Below are 12098 nucleotides of genomic sequence, written 5' to 3' on the forward strand. Positions count from 1 at the left end.
GTCTCACTGAAGCCCTCATTTTTGTCCCTATCCCAGAGCCTAAGGGGAGCCATAAAATCTAGTAACTCTGGCATCCCACCAGAGTTTCCCCACCAGATCATTCATCCCCACGCATGGCAGTGGGTCCACGTCCCCCACAAGTGCCCATGGCTCTGTATGGCTGCTGCTGGAAGACGGGCTACTGCCACAGAGCTTCCCTCATGTTAAGCTAAACCCCCCCATGACCCACCCCCATGCCCAGCACGCTCAGGCAGAAAGCTCCGTCAGACACATCCCAGCTCTCTGCCTGCCTTCCTCCCTCTCTCAGGTCACAGTGGGGTCACTCTCATCTCTCCTGCTGCTTCCCGCAGCGCAGGCCAGGGCGAGTAGAAAACAATCGCAAGGTGGGTGAATGACAGCCAGGCTCCCGTCTGCGAGTGGGGAGAGGGCTGGCAGCCTGCCCTGTGTAACCACGGGCGAAACATATTCAGGCAAGGCCCATGGGAGGGGAGAGAGGGGGGAGGAGAGTTTCTCGGCCCCAAGCTTCCCTCCTTTCCCCCAGCTCATCTGTGTCTTTGGCGGCAAGTGACAGGCTCCCTGCGGTGTGTGCATCCAAACAGCCTGCATCTTCCCTCTCCTGTTCTAGAGGAGGCATCCCCGGCAATGCCAAGCCAGTGCCCCCCTGCAACCTGCCCTGGCACTCACCCACAGCATTCTCTTTCCCCTTGCTCTCCAGCAGCTGCTGTGCTTGGGCCGAGGCCTGAGCTCTGTTCACGGCTGCTCCGGGCACAGAATTCCCAGGCTGGCAGGTCCCCAGAGCCACCTCTCCGGGTGCACGGCACGAGCCTCTGTCCACAATCCAGCAGGCAAGGGACAGCTGGGCGCAGAGGCAGTTACAAAGGGAGGAAGCCAGGGGCTGATCTATGTGACTAGGGTGGAAGGAGGTGACGGGTGTAGCTTATAGGGAGGAGCAGAGAGGATGAGAGAAGAGGGGGTTACTCACCTGCACTGTCCCTGTGGGTGCTTCGGCACCTTGCTCCTCCCTCACCTCCAGCCCCCTGCTGTGACTCCTGACTCCCCCCCCCCACACACATCTTCCTTCCCTGAGCCATGCCTCCCCCCCACAGCTGATTCCTGCACCCCCACATCCCAGTACCTTGCCCTCAACCCCCCCCTCCCAGGGTGCATGTGATACAACAGTGCCTGTAAGAAACTTAAGTTACTGTCACTACTCCTGCTTGAGACACCCAACCTTTCCACCTACAATTGAACTTTAGATTGCTGGTCTTAATTGGTTAATATATTTGTCATTTAATTAATCCCATGTTTGTATTGGTCCTGCGAATGCCAACAAAGATCCTATTTGTAATGCTTCCTAGTGACGTCCTTACGTTAGGGCTATTGGTTGCCTCCATTAAAAGTTTGTCTTCAAACTCAGTTTGACAACATCCTTAATTTAAAATTCCCAAGTGAAAGATGTCCTTCAGCTCAGAATGGTCAAAAGAACACGATTTCACAGCGAAAAGCAGAAAAGGCGAGCATCACGCATTCCTTACCACATGCCGCTATGATATCAATGTCAGAAGCCAAGGAAAGGGAGCTCTACATCAGCACATTTTGTCAGAAAAGCACAAACTGAACACTCAAAGTGCTGGTACATCATCTTTGACCTCTTCTTTCAAACCTTCTGTCTCACCTCAGGACGATAAAGTTACTGCAGCTGAACTTTTGCAAAGTCTACCATGCCATGAAGCATCACTAGTTGCACAGAAGTTTGGACTATGCTGTCAATAAAGAAATCTACCATGACTCCATCATTGTGAAAAATTTGACGTGTGGAAAAGCAAAGGTGAAATCACTTTGTGAGAACATTCTAGCCCCATATACTGTTCAAAGGCATTTGGATTACCTCCAAGCAAACAACTTTTATTTTTCTTTAGCAACCGGTGCCTCAAACAAGGGTATAACAAAATGTTTCCTCTTAGTTTTGAGATATTTTAATTTTGAGAAGCGGGTCCTTCTGGATTTTTACAATGATAGTCAGGAAACCTCAGAAGCAATCGCAACACAACTATTATCCAAACTTGAATATTTTGGTCTTGACCTGGCTAAACTTTCTGCAAACACAGCTCACCACACAAGTAACCCACAAGTATTAATTATGGAAAGCACAACAGTGTTTACCAAAAAAATGAAATGCACTCAAAAGGACATTTGCAGCCAACTATCCGGCTCACGTTTTGCACAACGCAACAAGGCACGCCGCAGGAAACTTTGATATTGATGTGGAAAATATCATTCTCAAGGTGTATGTTCTTTTCAGCATTTCTGCAAAGAGAACAGCAGTTGAAGGAGTTTTGAGACTTCCTTGAAGTAGAGAAGTGCAATCTATTGTGTCATGTTGTGACCAGATGGCTTTCTCTGCTTCCATCTATTGACCAGTTGTTGAAATGCTGTAAATCTCTGACAAGTTACTTTCTGAGTTTAGGTGAAGATGAGTGCCCCCAAAAAACTGTGGAAATGTTTCAGTGATGAGGGAAATGACAGGGAGTTAGCTGAGCTTTACTTTCTCTCTCAGCTGCACACTGAAAGTATTCATGGACCATTTTGAAGCTTCAGAGGCCAAGTCATTCAGCATCATCTTGAGTAAATGACTGACATCTATGAGAAACTTTGGAAAAGGAGTCAAGACAGGGTTTGGGGGTTCCCTGTGAATACCAGACTGAAGCAATTAACACAAGTTATGGCAAACAAATGTGAGTGACTTTCTACATTTTTACAAAAGAGCCAAAAAATACTTAAGTGACTTATCTGATACTTTATGCATAGAGGTAGGGGGGTGGGTGACAGAACATCTTTCTTCCCACCCCCCTTCCCTTCTCCTATTTATTTCGAGTTTCCTTATCCTCTAATCATATCTCCGGTCATCTGAAGAAGTGGGCTGTGCCCACAGAAGCTCATGATACCATCTACAGTTTTGTTAGTCTATAAAGTGCTACCAGACGATTTGCTTGCTGTTTTTATCTGAAAACAGCTTTCATAGCAGTGTCCAAATTAGCCATTGCAAGTGCTGTACCCTTGAAATAGTTTTGTGATGGAATCTGGGCTTGCAATATTAAATAGATTGACAGAGATTCGCTGTACAACATATTTGGCATTGTGGAAAGTGTTACATGCTTTCCTGAAATGAAAGACTGACAGATGACTGAGGAGAGGTATCTAACTTTTCAGCAAAGCCCATATATCTTTCAAAAACATGAAGATAATCAGCTCCTACATATTCTCAATACCGTGCAGCTATGCTCACACAGAATAGGTTTTTTTCCAATGATGACCACTGCTTGGAGAAACAAGAGGAATAGACTAGAGGCAAACAGCGTGAAAGCAGAGCTCCAGCTCTGTATTAATTTTTCAGACGAATGCAATAACAAAAAACTTCTGAATGTGGCCAGAAAAGGACAGAAATATCAACACTAGTCACTCCTAGAATGAGGAGTAAACTTTTAATTTTGTTGGTGGTCTCTATAGATGTGGTTATGATGATTTAGCACTAAATTTAGTTTTAAAAAAATTACTATGCACTAAATGCAACTGTCCTCTATTCTTGAGGTACCTTGATCGCCAGCCGGCCTCACTTGCGGCACAGTGTGGCAGGCCCTGCCTACCCAGGCCCACTGCCCGGCATTTTTTCAAAGAGGTCGTTATGTGCATTTTGCCAAGAAAGCCAAGCAGTTGGCCATGCAGAGCTGTAGGGAGGCTGATGAGTAGGATTTTCTTCTGAAAATGTCCAGCTTTTTCCAGTTCTCATACGGTGTTGATTTATATTGGGGCAAATTTGCCACAGTGATGCACTGCCTCCACTACCAGCGAGTTCAGAGTAGGGTTGGTGAAGAGGAACTCTGCTCCTTTGACCAGGATATAAAATTCACAGTCTGCACGCTTGGGAGAGCATGGAATCTTGGCCGGCATTTGCCAGATTGGGGTTGCCGGATCCAATGATTAGCCAGGAGATACTGACTGGCAGGTATGTCTGGAGTACGTTTGTCAGTTTATGTAGCATTTCCAGTAAATCAGCGAGGCAAATGTCCAACGAATCAGCCACACTCTTAAATAGTTCCTGGAAGGACTTAAAATCATCTCCTGTGGTAAGAAGTGGGGGCACGATTGTCTCATCAGGGGAGGAAGAGGACACGTGGAAAACACAGTCTCTCCTTCTGGAGCTTTGTCTCTGTCCACAGACAGCCTGATGAGCTTCCGACAGAGGTGGGGCAGATGGCGAAGGTGGCTGCGTGGCTAAGTGCGTTGTCGCGGGTTCGGAAGGTGCAGGATGTTGGGTTCTATAAAACACCCACAGGTCCAGCCTGGCCATTTAGGATGTGTTTCAACCACAGGGTTTTTTCCGAAAAAAAGTGGCCTTTTTTAAAAAAAACTTCCCCTGTGTCTAGACTGCTGCTGCATTCTTTCGAAAGTAAATTGAAAGAACGCAGTGGTTTTTTTCGACCGCAGAAAACCTCCTTTTACAAGGAAGAACACCTTTTTTCGAAAGTGCTCTTTCGAAAAAAGGCGCTATGTAATCCAAAAACTGTGCTTTTTCAAAAGAGAGCATCCAGACTGCCTGGGTGCTCTCTTTTGAAAAAGCAGCTCGCTTTTTCAAAAGTACTGGTTGTTGTCTAGATGCTCTTTTTCGAAAGAGGTTTTCAGTCTAGACGTAGCCATAGTGGGCAGAGGGATGGCTGGTAGCCAAGGAAATGATTGCCAGGCACGCCCTGGAATTGCCAGTGGTGGTCGCTGTCGAGTCTGTTTCGGAGAGGAGTGGCGAGGCATGTGGCTAGTTACTTCCTCCTCGTCCTCTTCATCGCTTGAGAATGGAGGAGCAGAGCTGGCAGGAGTCACAATCTGACTAGGTCCCAGACGGATGGGGGCACGGTCGGCACCAAAGAGAGGAGTTCCCGGTACCGATGTTACGGCTGGGTCCGCATGGGCAGTGAGCAGCTGCGGCACCATACGGGTCGGTGCTGTGGTCAGTACAGGAGCAGTCACCGGTGGTGCTGGAAGCACACATGTTGTAGTCAGTCACCAAAGAGTTGAATCCCAGTGAGGGACTCGGGGCAGCTCTTATCACCCTCACCAAAGCGGTGCTGCTGGGCCTCCAGTTTGCGACAGGTGGCTCTGGAAGCAGGCGGCGCTGCACGGCGGGGTGAGGAGGTGGCCCAGACGAGCCAGGGAGGGCTCCTTTCTGTGCTTTGTCCAGGAGGAACAGCGGTGAGGGCTGCCGCCCCATGCTCCCTCCCCTCGCCAGGCAGTCTGCCGTGCGCCTTCTCACTGGGGCAAGATCCACCCATCCAGAGAGCTTCGCGCGCAGCCCCAGAGAGCAGTGCTGCAGTCAGCGCTGAGCCCAGAGAAGCAGGGCTTGGCAAGCCCAATGCTATTTTAAGTAGTGAATGGTTTGGAAAGCAAAACTGCTGCCAGGAACCAGCTGGCACTCTATGAAAGACATGAGCAATGCGCCGGAATTCAGGGTCTGCCGTGACCTTGTCTTGCGTGTCGGCATCACTGCCCTCCCACTTTGGAGGGACACTCCGCTGTCCTGGGCCAGCCGGCACGCAGCTCTGGGCTGGGAGGAGGAGTCCTGCTCCTCCGAAGCGTGCTCAGCCCAGAGCAATCCACGAGACACAGGATTAAACCCCCTCCCACTCCCTGGACATGCACAAAGCCCGCGGGTCACTTCTCTCCGGGTTCAGGAGAGGAGGGCAGCGCAGGTTCGTGGTGCTTGGACCCCAGAGGGAGTCACAGAGGACATGCCCACCAATCCCCTGGAACGCAGCCAAAGGGCAGCAGCTGTCACCTCGCTAGCTGCATCCCAGCAGGGCATAACCCGCTGCGGCGGGGGCTGGGCGCCGACTTTCGCTCCCTACCCCAGAGCAATGGGGCTCATTCCACATCCGCCGTTTTCCCACCACAGAACAAGGCGAAGATCATCGGAAGGGCCAGTCAGAGATAGCCCACAATGAGCAAGGGGCCTACATCGTGTGCAGTGGCCTGGCGAATGTTTATAACCCACCCCAGCACTTCTGTGGCCTCAGGGGGATGAGATGAAACACTGCAGGCTCACCAGGGCACCCTGCCCTCCTCACACCCTCCCCTAGCACGGATCCAGAGAGTACAGGGAACACATACCGGGGCCCTGCCCTGGTGAGCCCTATCTGTGACAATGACCGGGCTGCAGCAAGCCACCAACTGAGGCTGCCTTTTCTAGTCCATACTTGCTGGGGTGGCAGAGCAGAGTACATGTGTAGAGTGCGCTCGTACGAACAGGTGTTCCTTCCTGCACAAGCTTAATTTTCATTAAAAGAGAAAAAAAAAAACAAGTTTCTAGCCCTCCTGGCGAGGGGAAGAAATTCTTCCAAAGAGGAACCCAGGATAAGTCATGCAGCATACATTAGGGATGTAATAGCACAGGCAATTAGCCGATTAACCAATAAGCAAAAACGTATCGGTTAATGCTATAGACTACATGCATCCCCTCCCACCCTTGCCAGTAAATTGTTTAGCAAGCTGGCCAGCAGCCCAGCTCAGTCCTGGCTTGCACCAGATCCGGGACCTACCCGGATGCTGTGGCTCTGCATTTAAAGTGTATTAGGAGGCAGGCAGACCAGCTCAGTTCTGGTTTGCCCCAGGTCCAGGAGCTCAGCCTCCCCCTCCCCCCAAGACAAGGGTTGCTGCCACCCCATGCTGCTGCCTCTGTATCAGAGGCAGCAGCACGGAGCGACAGGCAGCTGATCCACCAGGGGAGTTGGTTTTTAAACTGGCTCCCCTAGTGGACCAGCTCCCACCATAAATCCTCAATCTTTGTGGGGCCTCCCTCTCCACTTGCTAGCAGATGGGGGAGCAATGCTATCAACTGGGGGAGGCACCATATACTCAAGGCATCTCCCAGATCACTATGAGGAGCGGGGGGATGGGGGAAGGTCAGCTGACTGCACCGTGCATGTCTCACACCTTCCACCTCGGTGACCCTCAGAGGACAGGGGGAGAGGCTGGCTTTGGTGACAGAGCTCTGGAGAAACAAGCTACCAATTCCAGGTCCCAGCCAAGACATTGATCTACATTTACAAAAAGAGAAAGAAACAAGTAATAAACTCCATTAACAATATAATTAGAGCAGTAAAACAGTGCAATCAAACACAGAGCAATGGGCTGATGAAGGGCTGTAAAATTAAACTCATTAGTGAGCTGTGAGCGGTTCGGTTCCACAGAAAGCCGGGTGCCAACATGCACCACTGTTAGTGGCACAGACCCATGTGCGGAAGGAAGTCCCTGGCTGGAAGAGCTCCCTGTCCCAGCCAATGCGGGAAGTCCCATATTGTGCTGCAGTACCAGGCCCCAGTCTAGCAAATTCCAACTCTGCTGATGCGTTCTAGTTACATTCTCACAGCTGCTCCCCTCCCTGCCCCACCTGGAGCACAGACTCTTCAGCCTGGACAGCGCAGCCCCACGGCTGGCGTGAGCAGATATGTGGCACAGCAGCGAGGGGTGAGAGGGAATGGAGAATACAGCACGGGAGCTGTGCCCTTCTCAGCCCTCGTTCCCTTTCGCAAACCCCTTCAGCATACGCAGCCTTCCACGTTCTATGCACCAAGGGAGATGAGCCTGGGACCCCCCAGGCGGCCACTGGTGCCAATGGGTAACCCCACCATCACTGCCATCACTGCACATGCATCCCATAGCTTGTGCGGCATCACAGGAACATCAAAGTCCACACTACAACATGGGGGAGGGGGGAATCCACACTCCCGGAAAGCCTGTGACCACGAAATGCAGCTACCGAGCCCGTCTCAAACTCACGGCGTGCTCAAAAACTGAGAGCCCAGGCACGGGCTTCACCTTTTGTCGCCCATCACAGGGAGGAACAATCTGGCTACACACAGATGCTGCCACTAGGGATGCTGGCCTTGCTTGAAGGGATTTCCACCATACACAGGGATTATAGTCTGGGTCAATGGCTTTCAGCCCCCCCCCCGGACTTAGTGTTGCCAGGTGTCTGGTATTTGTGGCCTCTGTCCGGTTAAAAAAAAACCCAGTAAATACCGGACGATAATACTGAATGTAAAATGTCTGGTATTTTCTGTTTTTCTTGGATGGAAGGCCGCTTGGGACATTCCCCCCCCCTGCCGCGTTTGGTGGGGGGAGAAGTGAGTGTGGGGATTTAAAGGCACAGTGACTTTCTGTTGTGCCCTTTTTTTGGGGGGTGGCTCAACAACTTTGGTCCCCTGCTTTTTTTTTTTTTGGCTCAATCAATTTTTTTCCCCCACCATGTTCGTTTTTTTTTTTTTTTTTTTTTTTTTTAAAGTATCTGGCAACCCTGCTCACTCTATACACATTTTTCCAGCACTTCTATGACTGTGGGCTCCCTAAAACTGCCCTGTGATGGAGCCTCCATTTCAGAACCCCCGTGTCAGCGCACGGCACTAGTGCAGAGTTGGCTCGCTGCTCCAGGCGCTCTCCGAATGGTCCAGTGCGTCACGCCCCCCCCACCATCGCTAGTCCCTCCCCCAAGCAAAGGCCAGGGCATGAAGCCTATTTATAGCAGGGCCGGCAGGGCTCTCCTCAGAATGGGAGGCCGTTAAAAACAGAATCGCGCCTGAAATAGGAGACAAATTCAATACTGCGCCTGAATGAGGAGACAAAAGCGGCCTATGGGTGTATTGTTCAGTCCAGGCCTGGCGCCCTGGCTCCACAATGGCAACGCAGGCAGGGCTGTTGAAAGGCCGGGTCCAAAGGACCTCAACAGAGAGAGAGAGAGAGAGAGACAAAGCAGATCATGTAGGATAGTGCAGAGAGAGATGAAAGGAGGATGCAGAGAACTCCTCAAGGCCCAAGGGAGCAGCCAGATAGAGTGCAGGAGAAAATAACGAGCCTGTGAGCTAGAGGGCTGGTCCCCCTTGCCTCTCCCCACAATGCCAGGCCTCTGGATTTGGGACAGGAAAGGAGAAGGGGAATAAAACCCCATTTCTCCCACAGCCCAGCATAGTGCCCCAATGCATATAACTTCTTCCAGCTCTGGGCACGTGGAGATGAGGGCCCATACATCTCTCATCAAGCCAGCAGCACGAGGCAACACGGCCCCAGGAACTGCTGCTCCTTCTTTTGCTAGAAGAGGTCTCCTCGGAGAGTCCCGCTGCTCTGTAGAGGCTGTAATTCTGGGTGCAGAGATGGGGCTAGTCACCTGGGGTTGCCACATGGTTTCAACAAAAATTCCGGATACACTTGACATGACATCACAATCCACATCCCATCTCATTTGGAAAATACCGGACATTTCTATTTTCTCACTTCTATTTTCTCAATTTGTTTCCCAGACAGAAATACTGGACTGTCCGGTTCAAAACGGGACACCTGCAGGGGCGGATATAAGACAGAGCGAGCGGGGCGGCCGCCCCGGACCCCATGCTTCAAGAAGCCCCGTGCATGCGTCGTGGCGCCACCGTGCATGCACCATGTCAAAGGGGGGGCCCCGCGAAATTGTGCTTCCCTGGGCCCCACAAAATCATCATCTGCCCCTGGACACCTGGCAACCCTAGTCACCTGCTCCCAGGCTCATCACTAGCCAGGCCAGCGGTTTTCAAGCGATGGGTTACGACCCAGCACTGGGGCATGGAATGTCGGGCTCTGGGTCTCGTTGCTGCGGGGGGGTCAGGTGACTAGGGGGGCGCTAAGGCAGCTCCCTGCCTGTCCTGGCACTGCAGACTGCACTGTGCCCCAGAAGTGCATGGCAGCAGGTCCAGCTCCCAGGTGGGAGGAAGGGGGCGAGAGAGTACACAGGGCTTCACGCACTTCCCCTGCCCTGAGCACTAGCTCCACACTCCCATTGGCTGGGAACCTGCTGCCGGCTGCTTCTGGGGCGCAGCATGGGTTTGTGGTGCCAGGAGAGACAGGAAACCTGCCTTAGCCCCCCTGCTGGGCCACTGACTAGGAGCTGCTCAAGGTAAGTCCCTCCTGCTGCAGTCCTGAAAGGCAGAGTCCCCTCCGACATCTCAAAGCTCTCATCTTCAGCTCCACTACGGGGCCCACACTCTAGTCAAACGATGTTGGGTTGCAAGCATCGATTTTCTTCAACTGGGTCCTGAGAAAAAAAGTTTGAAAACCACTGAACTAGGGGTTAGCTGCTCTTGAGGCCTGTAACTCTGCTGCCATAGACCCAGTACCTTTGGCAAGCAAACAGCTCATGCTCCAGAATATGTCAGGAGCAATTCCATCTCTGTGCATACATCAGCCCAATTACCTCTGGCTGGCGCACAGGGGGCCTCCAATGCGCTGGAGGAAGCGCGATCAAACGAAGGTTAATTCCCTCAGCAAACTCACTTCCTACCATGCAGCTATCAAGAATACAGCATTTGCATGCCCCCTCCATTTGATTTGCTGCACGCTCACCTCCTCACGCCACTGATACCTGTTCTCCAGGGCTTTTAGCAAAATGTCTCTGTCAGGAGGAGGGGGAGGCAGAGAAAAGGCAAGATTTGAGGCTGGTGTTTCCTGTTTCCCTGTTGTCAGGCTCCCAAACACTGGCAGACATGTGCAGGGCTGCTGACTATTCATGGGACCTGCAGATAAAGCACTTCCCATGAACTCTGCCTAGGCCAGGTGCCGGAGCATGGTCCTGCACCCAGGCCTTCTCGGAGCAGCATTGATGACATGGGGGCATAGAGGCTGGTGGCTGGCCCACACAACTGTGAACAACAGGGCTAGCAACCTTTACAGAACAGCCTAGCACAGACTCAGGCAAAGGGAGAGGTTCCAGGGTACCAGCTTTCTCATGGCTGGGCATCAGAAAGCATGGGCCACCCCAGCCCCAACATCCCTATTTTACCATGTGCTAACACAACAGCACAGTGACGGGCGACTGGTGGCCATCAGGGTTCTATGTGCGGCCGGTAAGACTTTTTGTTTGCCGTTGCCCACCCACAAGGGTGCCGGGTTCCACCCATGTAATTTCTTTCCTACCGGCAGTACAGAAGTGACACGCATGTAAAGCAAGGGCCTGTGAAGTGAGGTGCGTGCGGATTGCACACGGCACTGAGTGGGAGAGCCGGGCGCTCCCTCTGCATCCCCTCAAAGCGCTGCTGCGGTTCCATCGGCAACACCCCGCGAATTCTAGGTATGCAACCGCAGTGAACAAAACTGCCCTATCCCGGGAGACTGTTTTGGTTACCACAATGCTGCAGCCCACTGAGAAGAAGAAGGGTCACTCCTGCAGCCCACTCTCTAGCCTAGGTTGCCCATTGCGACAAGAGTGTGTCCACCTCGTCCCCGGCACTAAATTGCCTAGGGAACGCCGCTTCTCATGTGTGACTGCAGCGGCGCGAGGTTTGCCGCCCCTACAGACCCCGCTGTTCATCTTCGCTGTGCGTCACCAGCTGCCCCCTGTCAGGGTGGCATGGGACCACTGCAATCCCCACACTCACTCCATTGTTTAGTTGGAGTCTGCCTGTCACTTTACCCAGAGCACTTCCAGGTGAGCCATCACAGTGAGGAGAGGGCAAGGAGGATCAGCCTTCCTCCCTCCTGTGCATGGGAGCTTGTCCCAACACCCAATATCCAAACACACAGGGTGAAGCCAAAGCAGAGCAAACAAGGCGGCTCTGGACAGATTTTGGTCCATCCTCCTGCCCCAAGGAACCCAAAAGACTTAAGCATCTGCTCTTCCACTGAGCCCCGAGGCTATGTGTGCCAAGCACGTTCCAGTCCCTCCCCTGATGCCCCCAGTGAACTGGTGAGGCCAAAGGAAAACAAGCTATGCCTGACAGCTGCCCATTAATCCTCTAGCTACATCCCCCTATGTGTTGGGGGTCCGAGTAGAGCCAACACCAAACTGCGTTACCTCCAGATCTGAAGGCTGCCACCAGCCAGAGGCCCCAGGAGGTTGGAGATCGGCACATGCTGGGAACTGGGGCTGGAGGGGACTTCTGTGAATTTTCTGCTTGCAGAAATGGAAGCCTTTGCCCTGCCTTGCTCTCTAGTGTGCAAACCAACCCTGGGTACGGTGCGCGTCAGCCAGCGCTGTCCAACTAGCACAGGCCGCCAGGGCTGAGGGAGGAATTAGACCATTAATCCTGCCTGCT

At 52.3% G+C, this 12098-nt stretch overlaps 1 protein-coding gene across 4 annotated transcripts in view; it reads right to left on the reverse strand.

The window, feature by feature from the left end:
- Positions 1-12098, reverse strand: part of B4GALNT4 (beta-1,4-N-acetyl-galactosaminyltransferase 4) — a 120472-nt gene that overhangs the window by 75234 nt on the left and 33140 nt on the right. The gene's annotated exons all lie outside the window — the stretch shown is intronic.

The sequence above is a fragment of the Pelodiscus sinensis genome, chromosome 5 (genome assembly GCF_052426305.1).
Source record: "Pelodiscus sinensis isolate ZL-2025 chromosome 5, ASM5242630v1, whole genome shotgun sequence".
Classification (NCBI taxonomy): domain Eukaryota; kingdom Metazoa; phylum Chordata; order Testudines; family Trionychidae; genus Pelodiscus; species Pelodiscus sinensis.